General features: G+C 41.3%; 1 long non-coding RNA gene across 3 annotated transcripts; it reads right to left on the reverse strand.

Moving 5' to 3' along the window:
- Positions 1-13,027: 13,027 nt before the first annotated feature.
- On the reverse strand, positions 13,028-19,351 carry LOC117758650. 3 transcript variants are annotated; one of them, XR_004613334.1, is made up of 3 exons: positions 19,221-19,351; positions 14,626-14,726; positions 13,028-13,852 (listed from the first exon to the last, which is right to left on the reverse strand). It is a non-coding gene; the product is annotated as an uncharacterized LOC117758650 (long non-coding RNA). The 3 variants fall into 3 exon arrangements; XR_004613333.1 differs by lacking the exon at positions 19,221-19,351 and adding an exon at positions 17,840-17,951; XR_004613335.1 differs by lacking the exon at positions 19,221-19,351 and adding an exon at positions 15,330-15,485 and having other exon boundaries at positions 14,626-14,789.
- Positions 19,352-23,418: the final 4,067 nt, after the last annotated feature.

The raw sequence follows: 23,418 nt of genomic DNA on the forward strand, positions 1-23,418 counted from the left end.
GCAAATAAATGCACCGTATAAATGTGTGAACAAATGGATGAATGGTAAAATGGTATTTTAAATCACTTTGAGTGGTCATAAAGACTAGAAAAGCTCTACATGAGTATGGAACATTTACCTTTTACCATCTATGGTTTGAGTCAGAGTGACATAACGCCACCACCCATCCCTTTGGAATCAGAAAGTACTGGAGATTGCCTGCAGATTGCCTACTTTCACAGTTTTCTGGTCTCTTTGTCTAAGGGGGGGAGGGTTCTTACTATAGCACCTCTGCATTCTGAGTGATGATCCCACCTTCCTACAGGAAGCGTCAATAAAACGTATTAGCCTGGGTCATGATGAATGCAAGTGAAAGGTCATGCTGTTTGACAGCACAAAGCTGTGTGCTTGCTATCTGAGCTTAAAACTGCTGCTTTGAGGTCATTCTGACCATAGTAGCTGTTTGTTTCTGATGAGAAGTCAGGCAAATAACTTGCCGCCCACTGTATGAATGTGAATAACCTGTACTGTAAAGCACTTTGAGTGGTCATCAAGACTAGAGAAGCGCTATACCCTATCTGATTGTAAAAGTAATCCTGCAAAATTTTGGAAAATAGTCAAGGCATTTAATCATGGAAATGAATATTCTCTTTCCAAACATATTTCTCTTGATTCTGTCCTTCATCTGTGATATTTTTAATAATCATTTTATTTCCTCTGGTCACCTGTTTGATAACCAAACCCAACCTGCTATTGAAACAGTCAAGGATGAACATAGCAGTAATAGCAATACTCCTCCCAATGACAGTTTTTCTCTAAGACAGTTCTCTGTCATTGATGTATTTGATGCCTTGGCCTCGATTAATCCAAAGCAAGCTACTGGAGCAGGCCTTTTGAAAGCTAGGCTTTTAGTACTGGCTGCACCTATTATAACATTTTCTTTAACCCACATTTTTAACCTAACTATTGTGTCAGGGATTATTCCTAGTGTATGGAAGGCAGCACATGTACTGCCTCTACACAAAGGCGGTGATTCCAGTGATCCAAATAATTACCGCCCTATCTCAAAATTGTCATGTTTAGCTAAAATTTTAGAAAAACTGATCTATACTCAACTGAGTCAGTTTTTATCTCAGCATTGTATTTTAAACCCTCATCATTCTGGCTTCATACATGGTCACAGCACCTTGACAGCAGCATGTAAGGTGGTGAATGATGTCAATAGTGCTCTGGACAAAAAGGAATGTTGTATTGCCCTGTTTATCGACTTATCTAAAGCATTCGATACAGTGGACCACACTCTTCTTTTAGACAAACTTAGAGAAATTGGTTTTAACACAGAGGCATGTAACCGGTTTCACAGTTATCTTGACAGAACTCAAGCTATAGTGGCAGATGGCCATAAATCAGGCTTCCTTGATGTAATAAAAGGAGTTCCACAAGGCTCCATTTTAGGTCCTTTACTGTACTCACTGTATTTAAATGACCTAGGAGCATCAATCATTAATAGCTCCATTCATTTTTATGCCGATGACACATTCATATACTCTTCAGCGCCATTCATTGACAAAGCACTGACAAAATTAGTGTCAGACTTTTTAGTCATACAAGATGCTCTTGCTAAACTCAGACTGGTATTAAATCCAGATAAGACCAAATACATACTCTTCACCAGATCCCAAATAAATAAAAAATGATTTTAATATCAGTACAAAAACTGGGGTTGAAATTAAAAGAGTTCAAAATTATAAATATCTGGGTATCTGGCTGGACTACAAACTATGTTTTAAAACTCACATTAATGAGCAATCGAAGAATCTGAAAGCTAAATATAGAAATAGGCAGTGTTTTACTTTCACATATAGATTGCAGATTGTGCAGGCAACATTCTAATCAGTGCTAGACTACCGGATGTGATTTACATGCATGCTGCTACACATACTCTCAAGCCACTGGATGCTTTATATCCCAGTTCCCTAAGGATTATAACAGGTGACAGTTATTGGAACCATCATTGTACATTGTACCAGAAAGTAGCGTGGCCTTCACTTGCCACACGTAGGGAACAAAAGAGTCTTTATAAAGCTATGCTTAATAAGCTACCATTTTATTTATCATCCCTTTTAAAAGTTACAAATATGGATCACCACACTCATTCTCAACAACACATAACCCTTGACAAACCCTACATGCACACGGAAGTGGGTAAAACTGCATTCAGATACCACACTCCTCATAGTTGGAATAAACTTCAGGACTCAATTAGGCTGCTTCCGCATCCAGTTACAAACAAAACCTAACAGTAAGGTATGTTTTGAACCAGTTCAGGGCTGTGCCTTTGATACTAATCCAATTTTCGAGTCTGTGTTAAAGAATCTTGTGATCTATTGTGTCAAATGCAGCATATAACATGAGGAAATGATTGATAAATCTTTTTTATCTGCGCTTACTCTAAGGTCATTTATTATTCTCACCAGTGCTGTTTCGGTGCTGTGTCCCTTTCTAAAACCAGACTGAAATCGATCATGTATATGTTTCATATGTAGGGTCTCATCCAACTGTTTATATGGCCATTTGCAGAATTTTACTAAGGAAAGGCAGGTTGGTAATTGGTCTGTAGTTGCAGAAGTAGAATGCAATGCTCTGGTGAAGAGTATAGAAAGGCCATAGAGAAATACAGCCAGAGCCTCAATCACAATGATTTTCTTTGGGGTCATTTTCTCTTAAATTTTTTTAATATCATATCATATTGGTTTATTATTACTATTATAATGATGTTGATATTATATTATATATTTATTAAAGCTATAGTATTATCTAGGGATGAGCAAGTACACCATTATCTGTATCTGTATCTGTAACTGTTCAACCAACTAAATTATCCGCATCCGTAGTCGGACAGGGACTTAAACCGGAAGTGGGCGGGACTTAAACCGGAAGTTGGTATTTTAAGCCTGACATGGATATGGGTTTATTTCTACAAAAAATAAAACACAGTGTTATTTATGTGGTGTGTGTGTGTGTGTGAGTGAGTGAGTGAGAGAGAGGACCGCTCGGCGCGTGGCTCTGTCTGTATAGCCGGGCTGGGTAAGTGCTGACTCGGCCAGTGGACGCTGAGAATATACGATCATAGATAATGATTTTACACGTTAGTATCCCTGTTGACAGAGTTGCTGTGACAACGACAATATTGTGTTGTGTGGCGCTGCTTGCGCAGCAGAAAAAAGACTGAAAAGGCATGGCATAAGAGGGCAGGAGGTGGGAGATGGTTATTTTTCATATTTTAAAGTGAATGTAACTAATGTAAGCTCAGGTGTCATTGAGTGCCCTATGCAGTATACTGTACAGAAAAATTTAGTGCATCACTAAAATGTCAATGCAATACAAATAATGTCCATTGAATCTAATATTTTTTTTTTTTAGCCAAAGCCTAACAAGACAGAATTCATTTGTAAAACAAGAATATTAAACTACAATGAAATGTACCAGTTAAATATCCAACCCCAGTAAAAGTCAGAAGGCCCTTCACTAGAGATACAGATTAGAGAGAGATTATATTTTTCTAGAAATATTTAGTATTCAATGACATTTTTCACATTGACTTTATTTGTATAGTGTCAAATAATAACATACATTATCTCAAGGCACTTTACATTGTAAGGTCGAGACCTCAAGAATCATAGAGAACCAACAGTTCCCACAATGAGCATGCACTTTGGTGACTTTGGAGAGACAACCTTTGGAAGGACCTGACTCAATGTGGGGGGCCATCTGCCTCGACTGGTTGGGGTGAGTGAAGAAGAGAGCAGAGATGAGTGTAAAAAAATAGGAGAGAGGAGGGGGTTGGTCTGTATTTATATGGCGCTTTTCTAGTCTTGATGACCACCACAAGCGCTTTACAGTACAGGTTTTTTTCAAACACACATTCATACAGTGTATCTAAGGGCAGCACTGTTTTTCTTTGAGGGGCAATTTGGGGTTCAATATCTTGCCCAAGGACACACTGTGGAGTGATGGGCACAGAAGCCATATTGCATAGGATGCAGAGGGGTGTAGCATTTATTTAGATGTTTAGTTAGTTGTTTCTGGTCTCTCTCTCCCCCTCCCCCCATCTCACTCTCTCTTCTCTCCCATCCCACAGGCTTTCATCTGATGCTACTAAGATTGAGTTGGCAAAACTATCTCTATTAAAGCTGATTCATTCCACAAGAGGCAGAACAGGCAAGGAGAAAAGCACCCCTTCAGTCAGTACCAACCAAATCAGTACACAACTGTGCCAACACCAGCACAATATCAGATCCAGCAGAGCCAGCAGAGCCTCCAGCCCCAAAGCCAACCAGCCCAACAGCTCCAGTCTCAACCTCTCTCCTTCTTAAGGATAATGAGTGTAGCTGAATCGTTCAAAAGATACAGTTTGTTAATCTACTTCGTTCTAGACTGTGCTTGTTCAGATCGGTTATTTTTGCACTAGTGTTGACTTGATCTTTTGGCAAGAGATTTGTTTACATGAATAGAAGATCATCAGCTCTGTAGGGAGTGAGCTTTTTCCTGTTCATTACTCAGTTGAGAAATTTGTTTAAAGAATGTGAATTTCATCGTAATGATCTGAACTATCTAACATAGTTCCACTCTTGGCAGGAGGTTGAACCAAAACGTGTTTCCCGTGCACCACCCCCAGGCAGTGTTGAAAGTGCCACTTGTCAACAAACTCTTTGGCAATGGTCTTCCAATGTGTGTGATAAAGACATGGCAATTGATGATATACCAAATTTACGTAAATGACATACAAAAGTACTACTTATATTACAACTTTAATTTACTACATTTTGCATCAACTACCATGTTGATATAAACTAATGCCAAGGCTGACAATGTAAAACTGTGACATGTAATCAGACAAAACAACATTTTATTTAGGACTAAGTGAGAGTTCAATGGATATAAGATTTAGTTTGTCCACTCATAACAACACACAAGCCACCTTATTCCTAGCTATTTTTTTGTTGTTATGATTCACTTTGTGGTTGAGATTACATATGACATACATATGACCTTATTGGAAACTGACAGTTATGATAAAACATATCTTAAAATAATGCATTACACCAACAATGATGTCATGCCTTAACGCAGCACAAATACAACAGCAGAAATTCAGTCAATCAAGTGGCATTAGGTGGAATGTGATTGTTAGAATGACTTGTAGATATTTTTACTCCACATCATTCAACCATTCAGTTGTCGTAAATGTCCAATAGTGAAGTAGAATTCTTGTATATTGCACTTACAAAAATAGCAACAGACAATGTGAGTAACACAATACACAGAGTACAATTATTTATGTATATTAGACCATTATAGTCCTTTAATCTTATGTTACCTGTAAGTAATCCTCACGTAGTACAGAAGTTAGGGCTGTACAGGTCTACAAAACAGTCCTGCTCAGTGTTGTGCTTCCAATCCGATATTGGAAACTTAATGAGTTGAATGTTTTTTTTTGTTGTTTTATTTTGAAGCAGATTTTATTTTGATACTACTATTTTTTTTAATATATGAACAAGGACAATACACATGTACAAGTATTTTAGTTACTCTATAAGCTTTAAGGCTTGATGTGAGAATTTTTCGACTACTATTTTTTGCTTTCTTTTATTTTTTATTCAAAATTTTGATTGGGTTGTTAACAGGATTATCAGAAATAAAATGATAAATACAAACAAATACAAAATAAAACAATAAAAACAAAAACAAACAGACATGCAAGAAGTACATCAAGCATTGGCAGGTATCGGTATAAGGAAGGCAGTCCATCAGTCATGGTGATGAGCTAAGCATCAAAGCCAGGTATTTCAAGTGTTCTATCAGAATCAGAAGTATTTATTGCCAAATAGGTTTACACCTACCTGGAATTTGCCTTGGTATATAGGTGCATACAATGAACATAAAACATAAAAACACAAATAAGTACTTTACATAAGAAAAAAAACAAATATAAAATAAAAAGATATAAAAGATATAAAAAGTAAAGTAAAAGTAAAATGCAAAATGCAAAACAGGAGTGCAATGTGAGTGTGCAATATGCAATGTGCAATGTGCAATGTGCAATGTACTGTAATGTAATGTGTGTTAATATAACACAGACTTGAGGCGTGGGGGCGGGATAAGAGTCCAAGTCAGGTGGGGGTCCCGGGCCTTGTTGATAAGGCCAACTGCAGCCGGGAAGAAGCTGGTCTTGTGGCGTGAGGTTTTGGTCCTGATGGACCGCAGCCTCCTGCCGGAGGGAAGTACCTCAAAGAGTGTGTGACCCGGGTGGGAAGGATCGGCCACAATCTTACCTGCACGCCTCAGGGTCCGAGAGGCAAACAGGTCCTGTAGAGATGGCAGATTGCAGCCAATCACCTTCTCAGCAGAACGGATGATACGCTGCAGTCTGCCTTTGTCATTGGCAGTGGCAGCAGCGTACCAGATGGTGATGGAGGAGGTGAGGATGGACTCGATGATGCAGGTGTAGAAGTGCACCATCATTGTCTTTGGCAGGTTGAACTTCTTCAGCTGCTGCAGGAAGTACATCCTCTGTTGAGCTCTTTTGGTGAGGGAGCTGATGTTCAGCTCCCACTTGAGGTCCTGGGAGATGATGGTGCCCAGGAAGTGGAAGGACTCCGCAGTGTCGACTGGGGAGTCTCTCAGGGTGATGGGGGTGGGTGGGGCTGGGTTCCTTCTAAAGTCTACAACCATCTTCACTGTTTTCAGGGCATTGAGCTCCAGGTTGTTCTGACCACACCAGGTCACCAGATGGTCAATCTCCCACCTGTAGGCGGACTCATCCCCACCAGAGATGAGCCCAATGAGGGTGGTGTCGTCCGCGAATTTAAGGATTTGACGGACTGATGACTGGAGGTGCAGCTGTTGGTATACAGGGAGAAGAGTAGAGGGGAAAGAACACAGCCTTGAGGGGAACCGGTGCTTATGGTCCTGGAATCAGAGACATGCTTCCCCAGCCTCACGTGTTGCCTCCTGTCAGACAGGAAGTCTGTGATCCACCTGCAGGTGGAGTCAGGCACACTCAGCTGGGAGAGCTTGTCCTGTAGCAGAGCCGGAATGATGGTGTTGAAGGCAGAGCTGTATATGGTGTCTGCAGCATCTTTACACGATCGGGTTGTTCCTTCCAGACACATTTCCACTGAAACTGTTTCATTGTGCAATAACCATTTCAGTTTCACAGTTCAATTTCCCTAACAACCTTTCATATGCAGCAGTTTCCATCATTTGAACCTTCCACATATTCAGTGTAGGAGTTTGATGCTCCTTCCAACACCTTAGAATAATCCGGGCACATGTTATCAGGCCTGTTTTTAATATTCTAAATACATAATTATTTAAATGTGGCACCATTGTCTTGTCTCAGAAAAGACACAATCTTGGGAATCTGGGAAGTTCACATCCTAGCCATTTAACCATATACACTGTATTACTGTATATTATACAGTAATCCAGGACATTTCTCCACAGGGGAGAAACTTTAAGACAATCCCATAATGCATGTACAGTATATATGTGCCACGTTCTTCTCTACATTTCCAACATTACATTAGCGACTTACAATAAGTGCATCAACCATGAGGGTACAAACCCAGAACAACAAGAATCAAGAAAGTACAATTTGCTTCAAAAAAGCCAACCTACAAAGTGTTATATGTAAGTGCTACTAAAGTGCTACTTTAAAAAAAAAAAATCTGCTTAAGAGTACCACATCCATTATTATGTATCCAGGGACATATCTCATAGCACTTAGATGCTTTGTGGTATATTATCGGTAACTGCAAGTAACGTTCTATTGGATTTTTATCCTGATTGAAGGGAACTTTCTCTTTGACACAATGTCTTATCTGTAAATACTTCCAGATGTGATGCCGTGCGTCCAAATAGAATTTTTCCCTCATTCTGTTGTAAAAAATAAACTCGTCATCTTCAAATAGATCATCTAGTATTCAGATACCTTTCCTCAACCATTGAGCCCAGTAAATTGTCTGTTTATCTATTTTTATTCTGGGATTGTGCCATACTGACGCATACTTTTAAGTATTATGGGAAATCTTACATATTTTGTGTAATTCTTGCCAAACTGTTTTTGAATGTATTAGAATAGGATTCATCATGTTATTATTTTTCTCATGTTTTGTGGTTTGTGCTAAAGCTTCAATAGATTTAAAAGGAAAGGTAAGTTCTTGTTCAATCAGGACCCAGTCCAAATCAGCATCCGTTCCACCCCAGTGTCTCGTAAGTTTTGACATTTCACAGGAGATGCTATAGTATTTTATGTTTGGTAGTGATAAACCCCCTCTCATCTTTGGCTGACATAGTTTGTTCATATGTATTTGTGTTTTTTTTCCATCCCAAAGGAACTGTTTTATCCTTTATTTTATAACTTAACAAGAATCGTTGTGGAATGCCTATAGGTACCATAGGTACCATTTCGATTAAATAATTTATCTGTGGAGCCACCACCATTTTGACAAGTGTAGCTTACTCCAGGTTTCCAAACTATAATTTTGTTTAGTAATTGTTCCATATTAGTAATTGTAGTGGCCATTCCATTTGGTTCCACATTACAATGGCCACATTACAATGTATTATGTCTGCTGAGCGTTTATGCGTTTGACTCGTGTCCAACATATAGACCCCCCACCCCGCGTTGGCTGGGCAACCCAATGTCACACAACCCCAGGAGGCAGGTTAAACTTGAAAAAAGGGTTTTATTCTACGTTCTAGCACATCACAGACACACCTTTTAGCGATCCTTTATCGAAATTGGCATGCCGTCTTTCCAAACCTGTCATGATGTCCCTTTATCACGTTTCCACAGTATCACGATATCACGGTCAAAACTTGTTTTGGTCCGCTCAACAGACTCCACTCACCACGATCTTCATGCGCCTCCATAACCATCACGCGCATCAACAATGAACCGCCTCGTGGCCTCATCAACTGTCGTAAACAAAAAAGCCGCAAAAAAGCGCAGAAAAACAGAATATAATTGAATATACGTACTATACAAAATATATTTTAACTGTATAAAAGTAAAACTACAAACCTGGATAATAAAGAAAATATCAAACCAACATAAATATTTAAACTACACACGCAGGCTGCATAGTGGCTCTTACAGTAATTATAATTTCCTCAACATCTGGGTTTAATTCTATCCCCAAATATTTCATACCCGTCATTTAAAATTGAAGGTAGATAGTAAGTTGTGGGAACAAGTTCGAGACACCGGCATAGCTTCTAACTTATGCCAATTGACACAGTAACCAGACACTTTAGAATATACATTGATAACTCAGTCCATAAAATGACAACCCAGAGTTGGGACCAGGACGCAGAGCTGCAGTGCTACACACTTCTCTGCGCTCCCTCTGGATCAGTCACACAACCACAAACCCATAGAGATTGTGTCTGTCCACCGTCCCATTAAATTATGTAAATAAAACAATAACAGAGGGAGAATTCTACACAAAAATCTAATACAAATTAACACAACCTCTGCAACAACTCAAGAAACAAAGACTTTTAAATGTGGACTTTTAAACATAGGATCACTATCATCAGAGGCTATTTTAGTTAATGAACTAGTCTCAGATCAAAAAATGTATTTATTGTCCCTCACTGAGACCTGGCTGCATCTCGATGAATATGTCAGCCTAAATGAATCTACCCCCCCCAGTCATGTAAATACACACGTTCGCCGAGAATTTGGCCGAAGAAGTGGAGTTGCTGCTATTTTTAACTCCAGTCTATCAATTAATCCTAAACCTAAACTAAGCTACATCTCATTTGAAAGTCTTGTTGTTAGTCTTCCACACCAATCCAAGAAATACCAACAGCCAATCATATTTGCTGTAGTTTACCGTGCTCCAGGGGCTTATACTGAATTTTTAAAGAAATTCCCTGAGTTTTTATCAAACCTAGTCCTAAAGACCGATAAAATGATTATTGTTGGTGACTTTAATATTCATGTTGACATTAATAATGATAGCCTTAGCGTAGCATTTATTTCAGTACTAGACTCAATTGGTTTCAGTCAGTGTGTACACCAACCTACTCATTGTTGTAACCACACACTTGACCTTATATTATCATATGGTGTCAAAATTGAAGATCTAATAGTACTTCCACGTAATCCAATTCTATCAGACCATAATTTAATAACCTTCGATTTCTCATTATCAGAATATATGCCACTAATAAAAAACTCCTTTTCTAGATGCCTACCTGATAGTGCTATAGCTAAATTTAAGGAAATAATTCCAATTAAAACCTGTATTATCCGTCGATATAACCAACGAATTCTTTAAAAACCCTAGCTCCACTGAGATTGACCATCTCGTCGATAGCTCTGTAAAGTCATTACGATTAATATTAGACTCAATAGCGACTCTAAAAAAGAAACATATAAAACATAGTAAATTAGCTCCCTGGTATAATTCCAACACACATGAATTAAAACAAGCGTCAAGAAAACTAGAAAGGAAGTGGCGCTCCAGCAACTGTGTTGTATATCTCCTAGCCTGGAAGAATAGTGTTAAAGCATATAAGAAGGCCCTCCACAAAGCAAAAGCTGCCTACTACTCCATATTAATAGAAGAAAATAAAAACAACCCCAGGTTTCTCTTCAGCACTGTAGCCAGGCTGACAGAGAGTCACACCTCCACCGAACCCAGTATTCCTCGATCCCTGAATAGCAATATCTTTATGAGCTTCTTTAATGATAAAATTCTAACTATTAGAAATAAAATCAACCATCTCCTGCCCTCAGTTGGCACTAATACCCCATCAAGAATAGAAATCTCAGAAACGGCTGAGAATCTTACCAATTATTTAGACAGCTTCTCTCTGATCACCCTTGATCAGCTGACCACAATAATCTCATGTTCTAAACCAACAACTTGTATCTTAGATCCCATTCCTACAAAATTACTTAAAGAAATTCTGCCCCTAATTGATATTATGTTACTGAACACAATCAATCTGTCATTATCATCAGGATATGTACCACAGTACTTTAAAATAGCTGTAATCAAACCCCTTCTCAAAATACCCACCCTAGACCCGGAGGTTTTAGCCAACTACAGACCGATATCCAACCTCCCCTTCCTGTCTAAAATCCTTGAAAAAATTGTAGCCAATCAGCTGTGCGAGTTTCTCCAGGAAAGTAATATATATGAAGACTTTCAGTCAGGGTTTAGAGCTAATCATAGTACAGAGACAGCCTTGGCAAAAGTCACCAATAACCTTCTAATAGCTTCAGATCAGGGATTTGTGTCTGTCCTCGTTCTGTTAGATCTTAGTGCAGCATTCGACACTATTGACCATCAAATTGTATTACAGAGACTAGAACAGTTAATTAGCATTAAAGGAACCGCCCTAAACTGGTTTAAATCATATTTTTCAGATCGATTCCAATTTGTGCAAATTAATGATGAGTCATCTGTGCACACCAAAGTTAGCCACGGTGTTCCACAGGGCTCTGTGCTCGGCCCAATTTTATTGTCATTATATATGCATCCACTAGGAAACATTATCAGGACACACTCTGTAAATTTCTACTGCTATGCGGATGACACCCAGTTATACTTGTCAATAAAACCTGAACAATGTAATCAAATAACTAAACTCCAAGCATGTCTCAAGGACATAAAAACCTGGATGACCCGCAATTTTCTCTTATTAAACTCAGATAAAACATTATCTAATGATATAGCTGCGCTAGACGACATTGCCCTTGCTTCCAATGAAACAGTCAGGAACTTGGGAGTGATCTTCCATCCTGATTTGTCCTTTAATTCTCACTTAAAACAAATTTACTCCAGCAGTAAGTCATTAAAGACTCTGCAGCTTGTCCAAAATGCTGCAGCACGTGTCCTGACAAGAACCAAGAAAAGAGACCACATTTCTCCTGTATTAGCTTCACTACACTGGCTTCCGGTTAAATCTAGAATAGAATTTAAAATTCTTCTCCTCACCTTCAAGGCCCTTAATAATATGGCACCATTATACCTCAAAGAGCTCATAGTACCTTATCAACCCACTAGAGCACTGCGCTCCCAGAATTCAGGCTTACTTGTCGTCCCTAAAGTCTCTAAAAGTAGAGTAGGAGCCAGAGCTTTCAGCTACCAAGCTCCTCTCATGTGGAATCATCTCCCACGTTCGGGAGGCAGACACCATCTGTATGGATTATGATCTGTGGATCGCGTATCAGAGATCGTAATGGTGGATCTAGTATGGCGAATTGTGTATCGTGCTGGCTGATCATGATAATAATGGCGGATCCTGTATCGTGTTGGCATCTGATAATGGTGGTGGACCACGATCGAGGTGGCAGCTGACCATAGACTATGATTGCAGCAGGACTGCTTGATATATAATATTTCTCCTCAGATACTCGACCATTACTGACAATAATCCATCAATTCATTTACCTTTCATTATGCTACAAAGTGTTTATTCTAATCAATGCTGCAAATATCCTTATCTTGCTGATGTTCTCCTTTACACTTGACATCTATTGCACTTCTGTGCGTCCTGGGAGAGGGATCCCTCACATGTGGCTCTCTCTGAGGTTTCTACGTTCTTTTTTCCCTGTTAAAAGGGTTTTTTAGTAGTTTTTCCTTACTCTTGTTGAGGGTTAAGGGCAGAAGATGTCACACCTTGTTAAAGCCCTATGAGACAAATTGTGATTTGTGAATATGGGATATGTGGTGGGAATTTGTATTTAATTCCCTGGTGAGGAAATAAACCATCAGACTGAGAGATCAATTCAATGATATCAAAGTATTTAATTAATGGTCGAGAAACAATTTACAGAGAATATATTCAAACACAAACAGAGTGACAATGTTACTATTTGGCCAAATAGGGACAGAATTCTCAAAGCCACTGCAGGCTAGAAGAATCTGACAAATGGCTCATGTCCAGTGCGGGTTTTTATGCACAGTTCGAGGGCTTCACGTCCCCCCTCGATATCAGCCAAACAGGACGTGTCAAGCGCTCAGACGTCAGCAGAGAATGGGTCAAATGTGCCCCCCTCTCCTGAGTGTATAGACACTGGGCAGAACATCAAATAATCACAGGGAAGTTTAGGTTCAAGGTAGAAAAACATCTCTTGGTATCAGACAGATGCAAACATTAAGTAGAATTATACAAGGATGTTTCAGGTCAATCCAACTGAACTTTGAGCACAGTCATGTCAGGACAACAGGATCTGTAGATTTCAATAACAGGTCAGTTAGATTCAGTAAATTTCTACGACATTTTCTTCCTTTTTGTCATTTAAGACAAATGTTAAAACTAGCAACTATTAACTAAGCAAGCAAATCTTATCAAACAATCGAGGTTTAAACTCGGAGCACAACATCAGTGATGTTAATTCATAATGATTTCAAAACATCACTTCATTAGCTTGTCATCATAGGAACCGTTCATACGTTTGCCACATAAGGAACACATGAAATTTAGCTGATTTTATTAATTTTTGCTGATTATATGCAATCTTCAAGCTCATCATCTTCATCGTCGTATGGAGCAATCCTAGGTGGGATAGGATACAGATCTGGAAAGTCTGTGCTCTTTACAGACACCAAAGTTGTTATTACCTTCCTAATGCAAACTTTGAAGATCATTACAATCAGGATTATGATAATCACTATCAGTATTATGCTTCCTATTATCGAAATTAGTCCCTTGAGAAAGGAAGCTCCCCAAAAAACGGTCATTGATTTCATTCCCCCGTAAGGATTCCAGCCATGGTCTTCGTGCAGCTCCTTAATGCCCAGTTCTGTATCTGCTACAACATCGTGTACTGCAGAGGAAGCATCTGAGATATAAGTACAACATTCTGAGCCAATAACTTTGCAAACTCCCCCTTCTGAGGCCAGAATCAGATCTAGAGCCATTCTATTTTGTACTAATATACGTCTGATATTGTTAATTTCTCTCGGCTCTGCGGAGACGGCTACGGTAGATGTATTAAGGTGCCTTTCTAACACTTTTGAGAGTACCATTTGTTCTTCCTGAGTTCTATATGTGCCGTACGAAGGTATTAATACACTGAGGATTCTTGAGAATAGAGAAATGGCATGTTTATGAAATACATGGTATGGAGTGAGCTCATTGGAGTCGGCTTGTCTAATTAATGGAATGAGATAGGCTAAATAACATCTACCTGTGACTGGCTTCCTGTGAACGTGTCCTATAACAGGAATACAGCTATAGGAAAGGTTGTCGCAAACTAAATAAGTTTGCTCTGGCAGCACAAGGGCTGTAGCATTGCCGTTAAAAGAAACAATTTTGCCGGTACAGCTACTTGTGCCCATGAAGTATCCACCCTCTGCAAGAAATTGGATACAATGACTAACATTCGTTAAAGGATGTACAGGTATGGGGGGTATTGGTTTGGGACAGTCTCTATTCTTAGGTCTGACCGGAACTAAAGATTTAGTACAATCATGTTTAGTCCAGGGTGAATGTGTAACTTTAAAGGTTTTTGTCCAAGGAACGCTTTGTACACCTACTTCATATCGAATAGAAGCGGTGTTAGGTATGAGAGTTGGCATTTCTAGGTCTATTTTTATAATTGAACGTTCTCACTGCGAATTGTACGACCTCCCCTTTGTCTCCTACGTAGTTGGGCGTAGTCTGCGTGGATGATTCAGCATGCGACGGGGGGGTGTAACATCCCTCATCACTGGCTGCAACCTGATGAGATATGGCAGGCCATCCCATGACGCTCCAGTCTGCTTCTGTAAAGGGTACTGGTGCAAGCATAGGAGCTTTTGATGAAGAGGGCAGATATTGACAAATCCAACAGTTTGAAATATTTCTTTTGTGAGCAAATTCAGACATCATAGACAATGCAATATTTGTATCCTCATGAGGTGGTACACGGTTCGGGAGTTCTTTCAATATCTGGCTTACTAGACATGGATATGTCCAGTCAAATCGAGTGGGGTAATCAGGCTCAGTATTGCAGTTGGTATGCTTACTACACCAGAAAGGGTATTCCCAGCTCTGGTCGTATTCCGCACTTAGTCTCGCTGAACAAGTGTTGTTAAAGTTGCACTCGGTCCGGATGTCCTGTGGGGGTACTTTTGACCAACGGCCAAGAGAGGGTTTACTGACACCTAATGTATATATTTCACTATTATTAGTCGGGCACAATTCTATGGGATATTTAACAGCTATCATTCCTCGCCTCCAAACTGCTTGGCCAACAGTGATTGATGACACTGGGCTTTTTGCTGTTGGTGGTGCTGCTAGTGCCAGCATGGTTGGCAACAGGAGCAGGCACATACCTTCTCTCAGGCCACTGCCATATCCCCTGGAGAGATGCCATGGGCGTGATTTTTCTATCGTTGGACAGAGAGAGAGTCTCCTACGTCACCACAAACGTAACCCCCTTCTTGACGGCCTGTTGCAGCTCGGAGTGCAGGCAAAGCCAGATTAGCACTCCCCCCCTCTCACCGAGGTGTTAGCCTGGGGTGATGTGTTTGACTCTCCCCTGCCGGTGGTGGCACAGGCCTTTAGCACTGCCGTCACTTGTAGGAGCTTAGCTCACTACTGTTGGAGGAAGGTGCTATTTCACCCTTACCACTTAGTCAGCTCCCTCCTCTGGACCCGGAATCTGTTTACAGTGGCTGGCGTGGATCCAAGGTACTCTCTCAGCCACCTTCACTGCTGTCTCTGTTGTCAGGAGGACTTGGAAAGGGCCTATGTAGCATCTTTGCTTTCAGTGCTTCCGTCTGTGATCTTTTGTGACCTTGTTTTGGCACTTTTATTGCCCCCGAAGCATTATTTGCTGCACAAATAACACATGTTTTACAGAAATCTGCCGCAAAAGTTGAAAATCCTTTAGTATACCAATTTGCATTAATAGCGGCCCACATCCCTCCTTTACCCACGTGGTCTCTTCTGTGACATAGCTTAGCATAGACTTGGAAGAGAGCACATGGTAAGCAAGGTTTATTGTCAGGGCCCATCCAGATGCCGCCTTGGAATGTGGCACCGGAGCGTGCCCAAAAGGGAGCGCTCTCGTGCATCGGCGAGAGACTGGAGTGTGGGTAGATCAGCACATGGGTCAAGGTCAACTAGTGTCAAGAGCAGGTGGGTGAGGGAAGAATGGACCTGATGACGCCGCCATTTTTGCTGCTGCATCCGCAGCTGCATTTCCTAGAGAAACAGGATCAGTAGAAGAGGTGTGAGCTTCACATTTAACCACAGAAACAGCTTTGGGTAACAAAATGGCATCAAGAAGAGCTGCAACAAGTGTATGGTGTGAAATGGGTTTACCGGATGATGTCAGGAACCCTCTATGTGGTTGACATAAAACTGATGTCATGTAGCCATCTTTCTGGTCTACAAACTGAGTAAACGGCAAGTCAGGTCTTGGCAGGCCCAAAGTCGGGGCCTGGGTTAAAGAAGTCTTCAAGTCGTCAAAAGCTTTGTCTGCTTCTGGAGTCCAAGTCAGTCTGTCATGTGCACTAAGATGTTTACCATGGACCATGGAAGAGAGGGGTACCTCCCTTTCTGCATAATTTGGGATCCATTGCCTGCAGTATGATGTCATCCCTAGGAAACTCATCATCTGCCTCTTTGTAATGGGCTTTGGTACTGATTGGATTGTTGCAACGCGCTTTGGGGAGAGAGACTTACTCCCTCCTGTGATCACATGTCCTAAATAAGTAACTTGTTTTTTTTTACAAATTTAAGTTTTTGTTGGCTCACCTTGTGGCCGTTATCTGCTAGGTGTTTGAGTAGTACTACTGTGTCAATTTTGCACGCCTCTTCTGAGGGGCTGCAGACCAATAGATCGTCGACATACTGCACAAGGGCAGACCCCCCGGGGGAGATGTAAGCTTTTCAAGTTGTCACTGAGCGCTCTGTGAAATATGCCTGGGCTTTCATGGTACCCCATAGGGCGTCTTGTCCACGTGTACCCACGCCCTTTGAAGGAGAAGGCAAACCAGTACTGACTATCAGGATGCACTGGAACAGAGAAAAATGCATTAGCCAGATCAGCAACCGAAAAATGAGTGGTGTCTGGTGGAATGAGTGACAGGATAGTATGTGGGTTAGAGACTTCTGGTGCTCGCTGATAAACAGCAGCATTCACAGCTTTCAAATCCTGCACAAATCTCCATTCAGTGGGTTGGCCTTCTTCTCTAATTTTTTGACTGGAAAAATGGGCGTGCGTACAGGTGAATCATTGCAGGGCACAATAATGCTTGCTTCTAACAGCGCTTCAAATACTGGTGTTACTCCATCGATGGCTTTTTGCCTAAGCGGATATTGTTTGAGGCACGGCCTATATTCAGATTTAGGATGCAATACCAACGGTGTCGCCCCGGTTATGAGCCCAACATCATATTTATGAGTGGCCCACAATGAAGGCGGCACCTGAGACAGCACGCTCCTCTACGAGCTCCATTGACCTTTGTACCAACATGGTACTTGTTACTGCGGTCCTATGTACATTACCCCCAGCGCTATATTTTTTTGTGGGATCCCCCGCAACCGATTTCAAAATCCAGAAGGCTGGGACAATGCTGCAGACACGGGCCAAGGTCCTGCCACTGCCAGTGCAATGGCTTAGCCAATGATATGTGAGGGGTGGAGCCAAGAAACACTTTTTCCTGAGAGGAGGAGAGAAATACAGACACCGCAGCAGCCTCCTCCGTCCAATACACATACTTTAGAATACATTTTTCTGGTTCTTTCTGCTTATCATACCACACTTCCTCATACCTTCTATCTGGCCCTACACTTACATGAGAGATTGTGTGTGGGTGGGTTTAGAGTGCATTACCTGTGTCCCTGAGGAGGGGTAGTTCATCTCTGGGGTCCGGCCCTCCCCGCTCTCCCCTCAGTCAGACCTTGGGAAGGTTGGTCCCTCCTCCTGCCGCCTTGGACATTCTGCTCAGGAAATGTTCTTTCAGAAAGCTGTCGTCAGGCGTGCCAGGAATGAACTTGCATGACTCTGGTGGCTTCTGTGTCATGCTGATAATAGTTGACAGTTTCATTCTCAGAGGGAATTTGTCCCATTTATGTCAACAAGGGCCTCAATAGCATTTCTCAGCGTTATCTCTGTGTCCAAAGTCTGGGTGTTCTAATCGAGCGGTCATTCGTGCAGCGGAAAACACGCTCTGGATACTGTGATAGTCATTTGTGAGAGTTTTGCGCATCAGGCACCGTATTTCCCACTTGTCTTTGGGGTTGCAGATGTAATTCATTGCTTCTGCCACATCAGCCTCTGACCAGGGTCTGAACACCAGTATTGGCCCTTCAGCTCCTGCCACTTCCACCATGGGCATGGTGGCTACAGCTGCAGGAGTATGTCTCTCGTCTCGGATTTCAGATAACCTCTGCTGGGCTTGATGGCGGGTCACAACAGACGTGTAGGGGCTTGGTTGTTTGGTGGCATAGGGAGCAGGAGCAGGGGGGGCGGAGTCCAGATCAGGATCCCTCAGATACTCAGGAAGACAGGGATAAAGTGTTTAAGAATTAGTAGGTCGCATAAGTTTTTCTGTTTTAACAGGTTCTGTAGTTTTCAGTGCATTAGATGCTCTTAATCTCTGATTTTCCCTTTTCTCTACCTCACCTTTCCACATTTTAAAAGCCTTCCAGTCTGCTTTAAATACCACATTCTTCTTCTTTCTCCATTCGGGGAGGGCTGAGTGAACTGAGTGAACTACTCACCTCCAACCTCTTCAGCTGTGTCCGTAGTTGCTTTAGCTGGCTCTCGCTCAGGCTTCCTTTAGCAGGAAACCCCAATTTGACCCATACCTGTATCTGATTCAAACTGCCAGGATATTGCTCTGACATGAGTTTACACAGTGGCGACAGGACCCCCGCGTCTACATTTGTCTCCCCTTTACTGTGACCGTTGCCCATCCCTAGTTATCTGTTTACTTGTATTTATACAAAGAGTACGACAGTGTGCACAATGAACTGCCACTTCACCCGATGCACACAGACCCTGATAATACTACAGCCATAACTATGACACGTCTGTCAACAACCCAGGCTTGTCCTCTGTGTTATCTGTTCTCGTGCGACACTACTCGCGATAGCGCTGCATGCAACAGTGCCAGACAACACGACAAAAAATGTACCTGTCTGTGAGGTATTTTACCATTAGATCTTTACCGTGACTCTGTTTGTGCTAAAATTATCTCAAGTTTCCTCACCGTGTGTTTTTCGCAATGCAGTCCTTTGGATTGGATCGGTAATCTGGGCTCCGCTGGACGACAGCTTCTCACCCTCGGGGAGGAATCTCTTTAGTTTGTGGCCTTCTGTCCGTCCGTTGGAGTCCAGATCACACGTCCAATCCCATCCTCGTCGCCAAGTTTGTGGTGGGAATTTGTATTTAATTCCCTGGTGAGGAAATAAACCATCAGACTGAGTGATCAATTCAATGATATCAAAGTATTTAATTAATGGTCGAGAAACAATTTACAGAGAATATATTCAAACACAAACAGAGTGACAATGTTACTATTTGGCCAAATAGGGACAGAATTCTCAAAGCCACTGCAGGCTAGAAGAATCTGACAAATGGCTCATGTCCAGTGCGGGTTTTTATGCACAGTTCGAGGGCTTCACGTCCCCCCTCGATATCAGCCAAACAGGACGTGTCCAGCGCTCAGACGTCAGCAGAGAATGGGTCAAATGTCCCCCCCCTCTCCTGAGTGTATAGACACTGGGCAGAACATCAAATAATCACAGGGAAGTTTAGGTTCAAGGTAGAAAAACATCTCTTGGTATCAGACAGATGCAAACATTAAGTAGAATTATACAAGGATGTTTCAGGTCAATCCAACTGAACTTGTCAGTCATGTCAGGACAACAGGATCTGTAGATTTCAATAACAGGTCAGTTAGATTCAGTAAATTTCTACGACAGGATATACAAATAAAATTTGATTGATTGATTGATTGACTTCTAACAACACTGATATAGAGTTGGCTGGATCCCGATTTAGTACCAGAATGTCATCCGCATAAAGAAATAGATTATGTTCCCTACCACCTCCAACAACTCCCTTAATTCTTGGTTCCTCTCTGATCAACGTAGCTAATGGTTCAAGAAAGATTGTCAACAAAAGGGGACTCAGACTACATCCTTGGCGAGTTGATCTGGATCTGTTAAAGAACTGGGACATTAACCCATTAGTAAAGACTGCAGCTTTAGGGCATGAATAAAAAACCTTTATCCACCAACAGAAACCATCACCGAATCCGAATCTTGACAGGGTCGCAAATAAAAAGTTCCATTCCACCCTATGAAAAGCCTTTTGGGCATCTAGGGATATAGCTGACACTGGATGCGATTTGCTTCTATTCATCAATATTAAATGTAAAAGTCTTCTCATGTTGTAAGTCGAAGACCTGTTCTTTATAAACCCCACTTGGGGATGGGAGGGATCTGAGTCAGGAGAGGATCGGGGGGATTGGCTAGAGACAGCAAATGTTCTCTTGTCGTTATTGTTCCTGTGTGCATGTAGTTGGAGGAAGCAAATGACAAAGAACTCAGAGCTACTTCTTTGCTCATGTTTTATTGTTTTGGAGTAGGCTACTGCCCATAACTTCACGCTGCATAGCTCATAATTGAGGGACGCTACATTATGTTATTGGATACTGCCAGGGACGTTGATACTGCCCAGTCCTATTCCCAAGTGTGATTATATTTGTGTGCACACCGACCTGTTGCCAGGAACCGCCTGTCCTTTGGGCTAATGGTTTTTCTTAAATGGGTGTCCTGCTTAACTATATAAGGAGTAACTCTCTCCAGGTGGTAACTGATGTCATCCACAGACATTCTTAAAGGGCCCATATTTTACACCTTTCTGGGACTAAATTTGAGGTATTGGTTCCTCTAAGATGATATATCAGTGGTTTAAAGTCGAAAAAAACTGCTGCAATGTGTATTTCCATGTCCTCTCTTCTGCCTCTCTCTGGAGCTGCAGACAGAACAGGCTGTTTTCACCTGCCTCTTGAGCCCCTCCTCTTATTGGCTGACTGCACTTTGAGTGACACGCAACCAGGCCTATCACCGGTCTCATTCTGGCGCATACACTCTGGTAAACACAGCCGAAAGACATGTTTTTATGTTTGGATACCGCTATAGAAGACCAGCCACTTATTTAAAGTCGGTTGAGGGGAGGAGGGGTGGTGGTGGTGGTGGTGGGTAGCGGGGGTGAGGAGCGGGGGTGGTGGGTTCGGTGGCTGGACTGGTACCGGCTGGGTGGGGATGAGAGAAGAGTGCGATCCCGAATGAATCATACGGAGAGGAAGTACGAAACGAGACGTTTCGATAACATATTTGTTAGAATGGACTGAGTGAAAAAGTCCGCAGAGTGACTTTTTTCATACTTTGAGGCTCCCTACTGACCCCTTCAAGTCATTACGGATAGTAAATGCCCAGAAAATGTATTTTACATAATATGGGCCCTTAAACAGGTCCCAAAACCCTTCACATCATCCAACTACATACATAAAAATAGACAGAGCTAGTTCAAAATAAAATAATGACTTCAGAAATGTAAATAAAATTGAATTAAGTAGTCAAAACGTAGGAAGTGTAGTTTATGGCTGGCAGCAACTACACTTCAAGGAAGAAAAAGAGGGTAGTTAGCTATCAAGTAATACACAGCTAGCTTACCTCCAATTCTCTCTGCAAAATGGAGAAACCATATACTCCATGTCTCCCGAGCCACCTCAGAGTCCATACACGCCGGCACCTGTTTTTTAGGTTTTGGCACACATAATATCACAGATGAGCAAGGCCGCATGTCATCATTCTTCTTCTATGGTAGACAAATGTCTCTGCCTCGGAGGACCTAGACAGGGATTTTAAACGTACAGTGTGAGCAGTCAGGATGGGCCTGAAGGTCGGACCAAACAGTGTGAGCACATAAATCTTGAGCTTTGGCTTCAAATCGCAGACCATTTACTCATACAGTATGAGTTGGAATTTAACAACAGCATTTTTTTAATCACAGTGTATGCCCAACTTTAGTGGTACCAGACCTGCGCCAGGATCTAGAAGTGGGCAGGGGTGGGCAATGCCTTCCCAAATTTCTACTCTGCCCACCCAATGGGTAAACTTTATTCTGTGCCATTTAAATCTGCCAATCACGTTCCCTGATTTCTGGATTGCTGGTTGCACATAGGGCTGAGTTTAAAAAAAACATTGTCTGATTAAAATTAATCTTCATTTAAATGATCCGATATCGATTCTTAAAAAGTACAGATCGATATTGTGTGTGGTTTATTTTAATCATGTTTAATTTACTAATTCAAATATCAGATTACATTCTGTCACAGCTCCTCTGTGCCCCCCAGTGTTTTTCTTCCCTCACTGAGTGTGAGGCCATCTCACTGATGACTCTGCTAAAGCGCGCCAGGGACAGCTCACCACCTCACCTGCAGCTCATTCCCTGATCACCAGCAGGATATCTACCCTGGTCGTGCTCCCAGTCATCGCCAGTTCGTCCTCGATACCACAGTGGTAGTACTCGTTCTTGGCTGCTTTAGATTGTGTGTTTAGAGTCATTTACCGTGTCTAGTATCCTGCTTCACGAAACCTATTTCTCCTCGTATCTCCAGGATCCACTCCCCGGTTCTCCTGCCTTCCTTCCTAGTGGACTGGATTCTGTGAGCGAACTATTCGCTCTCCACCAACTCATCTCATCCTTGTGCCACATTCTGATCAGACAATAAACTCCTGTTGAACTTTCCACTCGAACAGTGCTCTGTGTTTCTGTCTCTGTGCTGGGGTTCACAGACAGTCTGATCCGTAACAATATTCTTAAGAATTGAAAATTCATTACTTTTTGTAACGGTTATTATTATGCTGTAATATTATCGTTATATCAGTGGTATGAAATGGTTTCAAAATTATAACAATATAATTTATCATAATAATTTCTGGGACAATACATTATCCAACAAAATTTGTTATTGTGACAGGCCTACCTTAATATTTTAAATTTTGCACCAAGTTAGACATTTCCTTGCACAGATTAGACCTTTAGTTATTCTTTCTTATCCAAGCTAAATTGTTATTGTATAATGAAATATGAATCAATTGAATCGAATCGAATTGAATTGAGTCCTTGTGAATCGGAGTCAAATCTATTCAGGAGATCAGTTCTCGTTGGACAGAATAAGTATGAAAGATGCTGTTCCCCATTGTTCTGCATGCAGAGCATTTGTAGACTAATCATATGTGACAGTGGAAGTCTATTAGTATTCTTATTAGTATTATTCTTCTTATTAAAGCTTGTTTTTGTTAAAAATCATTTTATTGTTTGTTGTGTTGTGTTTAAGGTATCATTGCTGGTAGTTGTTGTTCTTATTTTATTAGATAAATAGCTAGCAAGCA

The sequence above is a fragment of the Hippoglossus hippoglossus genome, chromosome 24, assembly GCF_009819705.1.
Source record: "Hippoglossus hippoglossus isolate fHipHip1 chromosome 24, fHipHip1.pri, whole genome shotgun sequence".
Taxonomy (NCBI): domain Eukaryota; kingdom Metazoa; phylum Chordata; class Actinopteri; order Pleuronectiformes; family Pleuronectidae; genus Hippoglossus; species Hippoglossus hippoglossus.